Here is a 9,399-nt window from a genome sequence, read left to right as displayed (position 1 = left end):
GGGTCGCATCAATAGTGACAGTACCATACGCCTTCACAATTAATGCAGCAAGGCACTCTCGCGACTCGAGGTAGATGCTACATGTCAGCCATCAATGCGAAAGTACGGTGCGCTAATCATAAGGGTGATATGTGATCCAGCATATCATGTTCATTAAAAAGTGGCGCCTTATCTCCTCTATGACAATGACCCGACCATCTATCCCAACAAAACTATGACACCTCATGCAACTCAACACTTCAGTTAGTGAGTTTGATAGGCGTGTGACAACTCAACGCAGTTCAGTCAGTCGGACTACACCTCTTTTGGATAGACTAATTGGGGAGTCTTATGATATGGTGAAAATCTTCAGTCCCCACATGTCTCGTGTAGTCAAGAGTCGTGTTGAGCTGTCAATTAAACTCAAAGTGAACCAAACGTGGCACGGGGGTATCAGACTTGGCCTAGTACACTTAGGTCTAGCCAAACCAGCTCTAGTACAAGTCAGCTATCCAGCAGCCAAACATAATCTCTCGACCTCAGTTGTCAACCTCGCCTCTGACTTAGCCTTAAGTGTTGACTTCATTTCGACCTTAGCTATCGACCTCATCTAGGCCTCAACTGCCGACCTCATCTCTGACTCGGCCTCAGGTGCCTACCTCATTATGGCCTCGGGCGTCGACCACATCTCAGCCTCAGGCGCTAACCTCATCTTGGCCTCAGCTGCCAACCTTATCTGGCCTGAACTGTTGATGTCACCTTCAACTCAACCTCAAGCACCGACCTCATCTTGGCCTCGGGCTCCCAACCGACCTCAAGCGCCGACCACATCTCGGCCTCAAGCATTGACCTCATCTTGATATCAACTGTTGACCTCGCCTCCAACTCGACCGCAGGTGTCAACCTCATCTTGGCCTCAAGCGCTGACCTCATCTCAGCCTCAGTCACTAACCTTATCTTAGTCTTAGTTGTCGACCTCATCTCCTCATCCGCCCTCAATTTGGGCCTACATGACCATTTCTCTTGGAAAATGAGAAAAATAGTAGCACACGTCGTGGGCAACGGGAGTGCGTATCTCGAAACAAATCATAAACGATAATGTGTATTTTGAAATAGATTATAAATGGTAGTGTGTATCTCGGAACAAACCTTAAACAGATGTGTACGCTCCGTAGAACAAGCAAATTGGTAGCTCTTTAAAAGGTTGTCGATCTCCATAGGCAGAGGTATGCACACATGAAATCCTACTTTTTCTTAGCTATTTTTTTAAAGTAAAATCCTAATTTGAGCATTAGAGTGGCTTGCCGAGATCTCTCCTCGGTGTCATTCTAACTTTATTTTAGAGTGCTTTTTAGGTTCTTACATCCTCCTCAACAATGATCTCTAGAGAACATGCACACCAATCCATTCGCTAACCGATAGTTTAACTATCCACAATATTTGGATGAAACATTCACCAATTAACTTGTAGATTTAAATATCTTCCTTTGGTGCCTCTGCAATTGTAATTGTTAGGATCAATTATAGATGAACTACAAGAGTGAATAGAGATTGACCTAAAAAATAAAGATCATTTCTTTTTTCAAAACTTTATAAGTACAATCAAATAATTTAAGTGCAATGGAAATATGAAACAATACAACCAAGCACAAATAAAGGAGATTTATATGGATCAAAACCTCCTATATCTACTCTATAGCCTATGACTCATAAAGAGAGTCACCCTGCAAATCTCACTATCTTTTCTTCTTTTTGGAGATGAAGAAACCTCTTACAAGAGAATTTCTTAGGATGTGAGGAAAAGTAAATCAAGTTTGTAATGAACAATCAACAAGAACACTAAAGATTAAACAATAAGCAATCCCAAAGGGCGCATCTAAAATTTGAGAATGCCTAGAAAACGCACTTAACTTTCATTTTTTCCAAAGGGCGCACATGATTCCTATTTTACTCCTTTGATAACTACTGACTTTTTCTCTTCCTTTTTCTCTCTCCTTTGCATGCAACATTTTCTCTTTTCTCTCTCCTTTGTATATAATATCTTTTAGAGGTTAAAAAAAATATCCCCGAGGTAATGGTGCCATGATAGGACATCCAAGTTGTCGCCGAGGCACCTGCGATTTGATCCCCAACTACGGCGTATTTGCAGTAATTTTTCTCCAAATGGATAGCGCAATCAAAGGATGCTGGGCGTCTGGGTTGGCCACTGTGTGCACTTCCCGATTTACCCTAGTAACCGATGGGAAACTTCCATGAGGTCGGATCGATCACCCCCCAGGGATAGCCAATAAGGCTAACTGGGATCATTTTAGGGGTGTCAAAAATGAATACAACCTGTCAACCTGGCTCAAGTCGACTCGAAAAATATCAGGTTAGGGTTGAAAATTTTAGGATTTGAATCAAATCAGGTTGGACCCAAAATTGACTTGGAAAAAGATTTTAAGTTCAGGTCAGATTCAAATTGACTCGAGTTGACTTGAATTAAGAATCAGATCACCCATCAACCCGAACCCACCCGACCAGACCCATTATTCTTTTTGTATTTTAAATTTTATCTTTTTAGGACTAAGTGCTTACTAGGCCTAATCCACTAATCTAGTAATCTTGTAAGCCCAACCCTATTTCTTCTATGTTGGTATTCCCCTTCGCCTTCAACCCTTCCGTCTTCCGCCTGACCCTATTTCTTCTATGTCGGTATCCCCTTCCACCCTCCTCCACACTCTTCAATAGTTCATCTGATTTGCTTTAAGTCAAACACCTTGAAATTTGAATATAGAGATAATCGGAGATTCAGAGGTAATTTAAAATTATTCAAGAGTTATTTTAATATTACTGTGTGAGTGTGATCATCATTAGTGATCAAACCATGGTTCTGTCTTTCCCAGAATCCCAAGCATCATCATCGACAAAATGAGTTCACAACCTATTGATCTTGATCATGATGAAAAAACATATACTAATTAGCAAGGCAAGGCCTCTAGAAGTGGCAAACGAAAGAGACTTTTGAAATCTAAGTGGTGGCAATATTTTGAGATGCTTCCTATAATAGAGGGAGAAGATTTGCGTTGCAAATGTAAAGCATGTGGGATTACATACAAAGCGGATATGGGCAGTAGCATGGGCACAGGTAATCTCCAACGCCATATCCTAAATTGTGAGTGTCCTAGATAGAAAATTGGTGAGAAAGGTTTTCCCAATTACATTAGACAATGTTGCTGTAAATGATGTGTTTGTTGGCCTTTTAAGAGATCAACTTGGTTTAAATTGTTCATTAGTGAGTGGTGGTGGGATTAACTTTGTTTAAATTGTTCATTAGTTTGGCAAGTTGCATGTTTGTTGTTGTGCACACATTCTCAATTTAATTATGCAAGAAGGTTTGAAAAGAATTGATAGTTCTGTTGATAAGATTCATGAATGTGTAAAGTATGTGAAAGGCAGTCAAGTGAGAAAGCAAAAGTTTATAGAATCTATTACCCAAACTTCACTTGATTCTAAGAAATCACTGAGGCAAGATGTTCCTACTAGATGGAATTCTATGTATTTGATGCTTTCTAGTGCCATGTATTATCAACATTCTTTTAATCATTTGAGATTGGCTGATACTAATTTCACACATTGTCCATCGATTTGATGAGTGGGGACAAGTTGAAAAAATATGCAAATTCCTAGAGGTTTTCTATGAGACAACAACTTTATTTTCTGGAGTGAAATATCCTACTGCCAACCTTTACTTTCCTTGCATCTTTACAGTTTAGTTGACATTAAGTCAAGCTTTAAAAAGCTTTGATGATTTCATGAGATCAATGGCCAATCGGATGTTTCAGAAATTTGATAAGTACTGGAAAGATTATAACATTTTATTTGCCATTGCTGTGATAGTTGATTTAAGGTTCAAGATGCAGTTTGTTGAATTTTGTTACAAGTTATATGGGCATGGTAGTATTGAATTAAGTCTTGTAAGATCCAAATTAGTTTCTTTGTTTGAAGAATATATGGGTATTGCTTCCAAGCTATGTACTAGCAGCCTATCTTCAAGTTCTCACAATGGCATTGATGATAATTCTTCTCTTGCTCTAAATTTAGGCAGTGGATGCATGGATGTTTTAAAGGTACCATTGATAATATTTTCTTGTTCTCACTATTTTTTACTTCTTGTTATCAATACATTTCATTTATGATATAGGAATTTGACACCTTTCAAAGTTTAGAATTCAGTGGCAGAGCTCGAAAGAGTCAATTAAAGCTCTATTAGGAAGAACATACAATTGACAGATTTACAAAATTGGATGTTCTCATATTCTGGAAATTAAAGCTCACCAATTTACAAAATGTATCCTGAACTTGCAACAAATGGCCAGAGATATCTTGAGTGTTCCTATTTCTACGGTTGCTTCTGAATCAACTTTTAGCATAGGTGGTAGGATACTTGACCAATATCGCAGTGCAACGAAGCCTGATGTTGTTGAAGCATTGGTTTGTTGTAGAGATTGGTTAGTTGGAGAGAAAGGTAAGTGGTTTGTCTTTTTATTTTCATTTTAATTTTTAAAGTTATTTGTTTTACTAATGTTTTTTGTAGAAACTACTGAGGTGGGGTTGAATGATTTGACCGAAAATATTATGAATTTGCTCATAAATGAGAATGTTGGATCAAAAACTATTACAACAAATGATTGATGATTCTAGTGAAAAGTAAGTTAGTTAAAGTTTGTTAATTAAATAATTTTTAAAAGTTTTTAGATTTTAATTTTTTTTATTTCATACATTGTTTCAAGGTTTGACTCCTTAAAAAATGGAGTAAAAAGATAGAGAAGTGCAGGTTGAAATTTGAAAGTTATTTTGTGATGCTTGAAGACTTTTTGATATTAGATTGATATCACATTTAGACTCATATAACTCAATGGAGAAGTGTAAATTTTATTTTGTGAGAGTCTAAAAGATTTAAATTTTTTAAATAATTATTTCTTTCGTGGAATAAATAATATTATAATAGTTTAGACAATTAAACTCTTAAATTTAAATATTTAAACTTATGAAATATAATTATCATATTTAAATTAGATTTGTTATGATGTGTTTAAATTAAAATATTATTATTACATATTTTTACAAATCCACACAAGTACGAACACAAAGTCTGAAATCTAGATACTTACCAAACTCCATAAGTCCACACATACAGTCCATATATCGACTACAATAAAAATCCATACGAATAAGCCACAACACGAGTCTTCTGCTGTGAAATGGAATCAGTCTGGCAGAATTTCAAGCTCCAAGTAAAATTCTATCTACTACCTGGGGAGAAAATAAGGCAACCTTAGGGTCTGGGTAGTGAGTATCAAATACTCAGTGGAATACAGGATAGAAGTGCACAATATGATATATCAACTAAGATAACAAAAGGAATACAGTCTCTACAATTAATATATAGAGAAAGGTAAATACTAGTCATCAGGTAACAGGAATTGTGTAAATTAATACAGTGCATGTAATGTCATACTATGCAACAATCATATATAGCACACAAGTGTAACAGTCACACACAAACATGCTGTAAACAACAATGCAGTAAAATATAACAGTAAATGCATGCAAATATGCAACACATATCACATGCAACATGTATGGTCACTGTCTGCACTCGTCATCCCCAATCACTCACCCAGTACAGTGAACTGAGGCGCTAAACAGGACATACTGCATAGGCTCCAACAACTAACCACTAATAATCAAGTGGGGAGCGGGCAGTGTATCTCAGGAGGGCTATCTAGTCAGTCTTGATTACACCCAACATGGCGCAACAAATGCTCTCATCCATATCACACCACTAAGTGCTAACAACAACAACAGCCAACAGCTGTCAACAACACCAATAGCCAACAGCTGTCAATAACACCTACTACTCGCATGTAGATGTTATGATGATCAACTCAATATATAATAGCCACAACTAATCAACATGAATCAAGATGAGACATCATAGGTCAACGATACAAACTTGAGACTGTACTATCAATGGATAGATCAATCAAAGGTCAATCAGCATATATCAAGCAACGAACAACACAAGGTATCAACTAGGTACATAACATAGGTAAAATGAGTATCAACAGGATAATATTAGATCATATCAAAAGTCAACTGGCAAGTATCAAGCAACATGTGAAACAAGAGTATCAACAAGGTAATAACACAAGCAACATGAATAACAACAGGATAGACAAGTAACAATAGATCATGTGCTAGAAATAGAGCCTGTAGTGACCAAGTATAGGGTACCCACCTGATCTGACGAATATCAATCACAGAACCCCAAATATATGCTCCGAGTATAATAGGACCAATCAAATCAAAGTCCTGAAATTAAACAACAATACAATACTTACTACGATGATACTGTATCAAATTTACAGTAATTAAATTCTATAATTTAATCCAACTAATCCCCTTATCAACATTCATCCCATATAATCGATAATCCATTACCACCCGCCCTAATTGTTAATGATCAACTTAGCATTTAATCATGCAATTAAGCCAATAGAATCCATAATTCCATTTATCACAACCGAATCCTATATTAACTAATCAATCCACACTAAAATCTATACTTCGCTTTAATCAAAGTTAACCTAACCTAATCCTATCATTAAACTGATCCAATAGTGGTTAATCAACTATCCACACACTCTTCCAACCTCCACAACCCATCTGTTCCCCCATTTGATCAACCCTAACAGCCAACAACCGGTAGAATCCCATAAACTTAATCAAATTCTAGGAAAGAACTTACCTCAGTTCAAGTTGTAGGATCGAGTGCACGTGAGAGGGGGGTGAATCACGTGCTTTTTAAAATTCATTTGTTTAAAATTAGAGTTAGAAAATTTATGCTTTGAAAAGCATGTAGCAGAAAATGAATACGAAGCGATGAAAGAAAATATATACGAAGGACACAAGTAAAATATTTTTACTTCGTTCGGAGCTGTCGATGACTCCTACTCAAAGGCCCAGGTCCCTTGGACCTTTTCGTTGGGCAATTCACTAAGTCTCTCTACCGGTAAACTCCCGGTAGAGTAGTCGGAATACAAAGATAGGTGAAAGTATAATAACCCTATACTTCCCCCGAATATTTAAGCACAAATAAGATAATAAATAAATGTTACCAATGCCTTAGGATTGTATCAGAGCAACTCGTGTGTTGGCGTTGGTCTCTCGGTAGTGATTGGACGTGGATGAATTAGAGTGTCGTCGTCGAAGGAAGAAGAATTGATGAAGCTTTAATGAAGGCCTTGATCGATGTACAAATTAATCACAAATGAAGCACTGTTCTAATTAATTCCCCAAAAGAACAACTCTAATGAAAGCTTCGGCCAATTCCTTTATATAGGAATACTCGATCTCATCAAGATCCAAAATACTCGCTGCTTTAATTCCTATCCTGCACCGAAGCTATATGAAGAATTAAATGGATCTTTTATCCTTGAGTAATGTGGCTTCATTAAGAAAGGGATAAAGTAACGTAATTATAGCAAGGAATAAAGTAACGTGTCATTATAACAAGGAATAAAAAATCATATTTTATTATTAGAAAGAATAAACTCTTCATTAGTAGAATGATACTTTATTATTGATAGGAGTAAATAGATTTTCAGATTTAGCAAAATGAGAAATTATGAGGAGTAATTTTGCAAAAAGACCCCTGCAAAATCATGTTAGTCCAAAAGTAAATCCTAGCACAATTTATTTGGACTAAGATAAAATTCAAAGTTAATTAGATCCTGTCTCCCATATCAGGATCTAACCATGTCTCAGTTTAGATCACCCAAATGGGTCTAGACTGGACCGCGCCTAAAGTCCAAAATTGGACTCGTCCTCACTGGTTCACTCCTCCAGTGACTTACCTCACTTACCTCATGCAGCTCTACTTAACTTCTTAACCCACTAGGACTTCCTACCAATGCTCAACCACCCTGGTCTTTCTGCCAAGTCTCAACCAACTTGGTCTTCGGCCAGTTGTCAGGCTCCGCGGACCCAACTGGACTTCCTGCCAGGGCTCAACCACCCTGGACTTCAGCCTGGTGTCTGGTTCTAAGTCTTTCGACCCTGCACACTTAGTAAAGAGGTTAAACCCACAACAAACCTAACTTTAACTTATTTGTCATTCATCAAAACTTGAGTTTGACCGTTAGTGCAAACTGCACCAACACAAGCCAATCTTGCCCTAGATCTCAAATTTCAAGCCCTTTCTTCTTCTTTGCAGATCCAAAGAAATCAATCTGATTAGAGCAAGGTTCATCAACCAAATGGCTTACAAAATTCATCATCAAAACCGATTGGATTCAAGAAGAGCAACCTCACCTCGAATCTACTTATACCTTAAATCCAATCCCTGATTTCGATTTCTCCTTCGATCCAATCTCCCTTCTTCCCTCGCAGTCGAAACCCAAAGAATACCCCGATCAATCTGCTCAAGTCTCAATAAATTGAATTATGGAACTCAATCAGATCAAGGGAATCGAAGGAATACAACAACAACAACAACCAAACCTTATCCCACTAAGTGGGGTCGGCTATATGGATCCTTTTACCACAACAACAACCACAAAAACCTCATCCCCTTACTGACCGGCTTTCTCCTCCTGTTCGCGCCGATTGAATCGCCACCACACGCGCGATTCCAACCACCTCCAGTGAGCCGATCCCCAATCGAGCAAGCTTTTAGTCGCTGGCTTTGAAGATGCTGCAATGCGAGAACGAAGGAAGAAGACCTCGACTTCCTTGGCAATAGCACTCGTCGTTGAAGACGATTTCAAATCAGAGTTGGATGGCGTCTTCCTTGTGATTCCTGGCAGATGCGATTGGCAATGACGTTGTGTGGCATCCGGCGGTGATGGCGAAGGAAGGAGAGAAGAAGAGAAGAAACGCAGTGGAGGCATGGTGTCAGGCACGGGATCGCAGGGTGGGAGAATAGATTGCGATTTTTCTTTTATAACAAGGAGTGCACAGTAACTCTCAATGGGGTTAGGATTTGGGCTAAACTGGCTTAAAACCTAGGATTTACTGTAATCATTGAATCGACTACTGTAACGAACCAAGTTCAATCTTGATTCGCTTAGTTTACTAACCAAACGACTTCTGATTTGATCCAAACCAGTTTTGTTTGATTCGTCTTCGCAAGACGAATCTTCTCGCTCCTTTTTTTGTCAACCCCTCTTCTATAATGAACCAAACCAAGTTGGTTCAAATTGGATTCAAACCGACTCGTTTGGTTCAGTTCATTCCATCTTCGCAAGACAAGTTCCCTTCTCTCTTACTAGCAAAATTTCTGGTATCTTACATATTTATGAATTTTTATTTAATTATTTTATTAAAGAATTAAAGGATAATCATAATATTGCATAGTAGAAAATTAAATCGGGT

General features: G+C 37.8%; 1 pseudogene; it reads left to right on the top strand.

Moving 5' to 3' along the window:
- The first annotated feature begins 2,889 nt into the window (after positions 1–2,889).
- On the top strand, positions 2,890–4,653 carry LOC141826943 (zinc finger BED domain-containing protein RICESLEEPER 2-like; annotated as a pseudogene).
- The last annotated feature ends 4,746 nt before the right edge of the window (positions 4,654–9,399 follow it).

The sequence above is a fragment of the Curcuma longa genome, chromosome 1 (genome assembly GCF_044706935.1).
Source record: "Curcuma longa cultivar G26 ecotype Majalengka, Jawa Barat chromosome 1, ITB_CL_G26_1.1, whole genome shotgun sequence".
In the NCBI taxonomy this organism is placed as follows: Eukaryota; Viridiplantae; Streptophyta; class Magnoliopsida; order Zingiberales; family Zingiberaceae; genus Curcuma; species Curcuma longa.
Note: the sequence above shows the minus strand (reverse complement) of the source record. Positions and strands in the feature narration are given on the sequence as shown.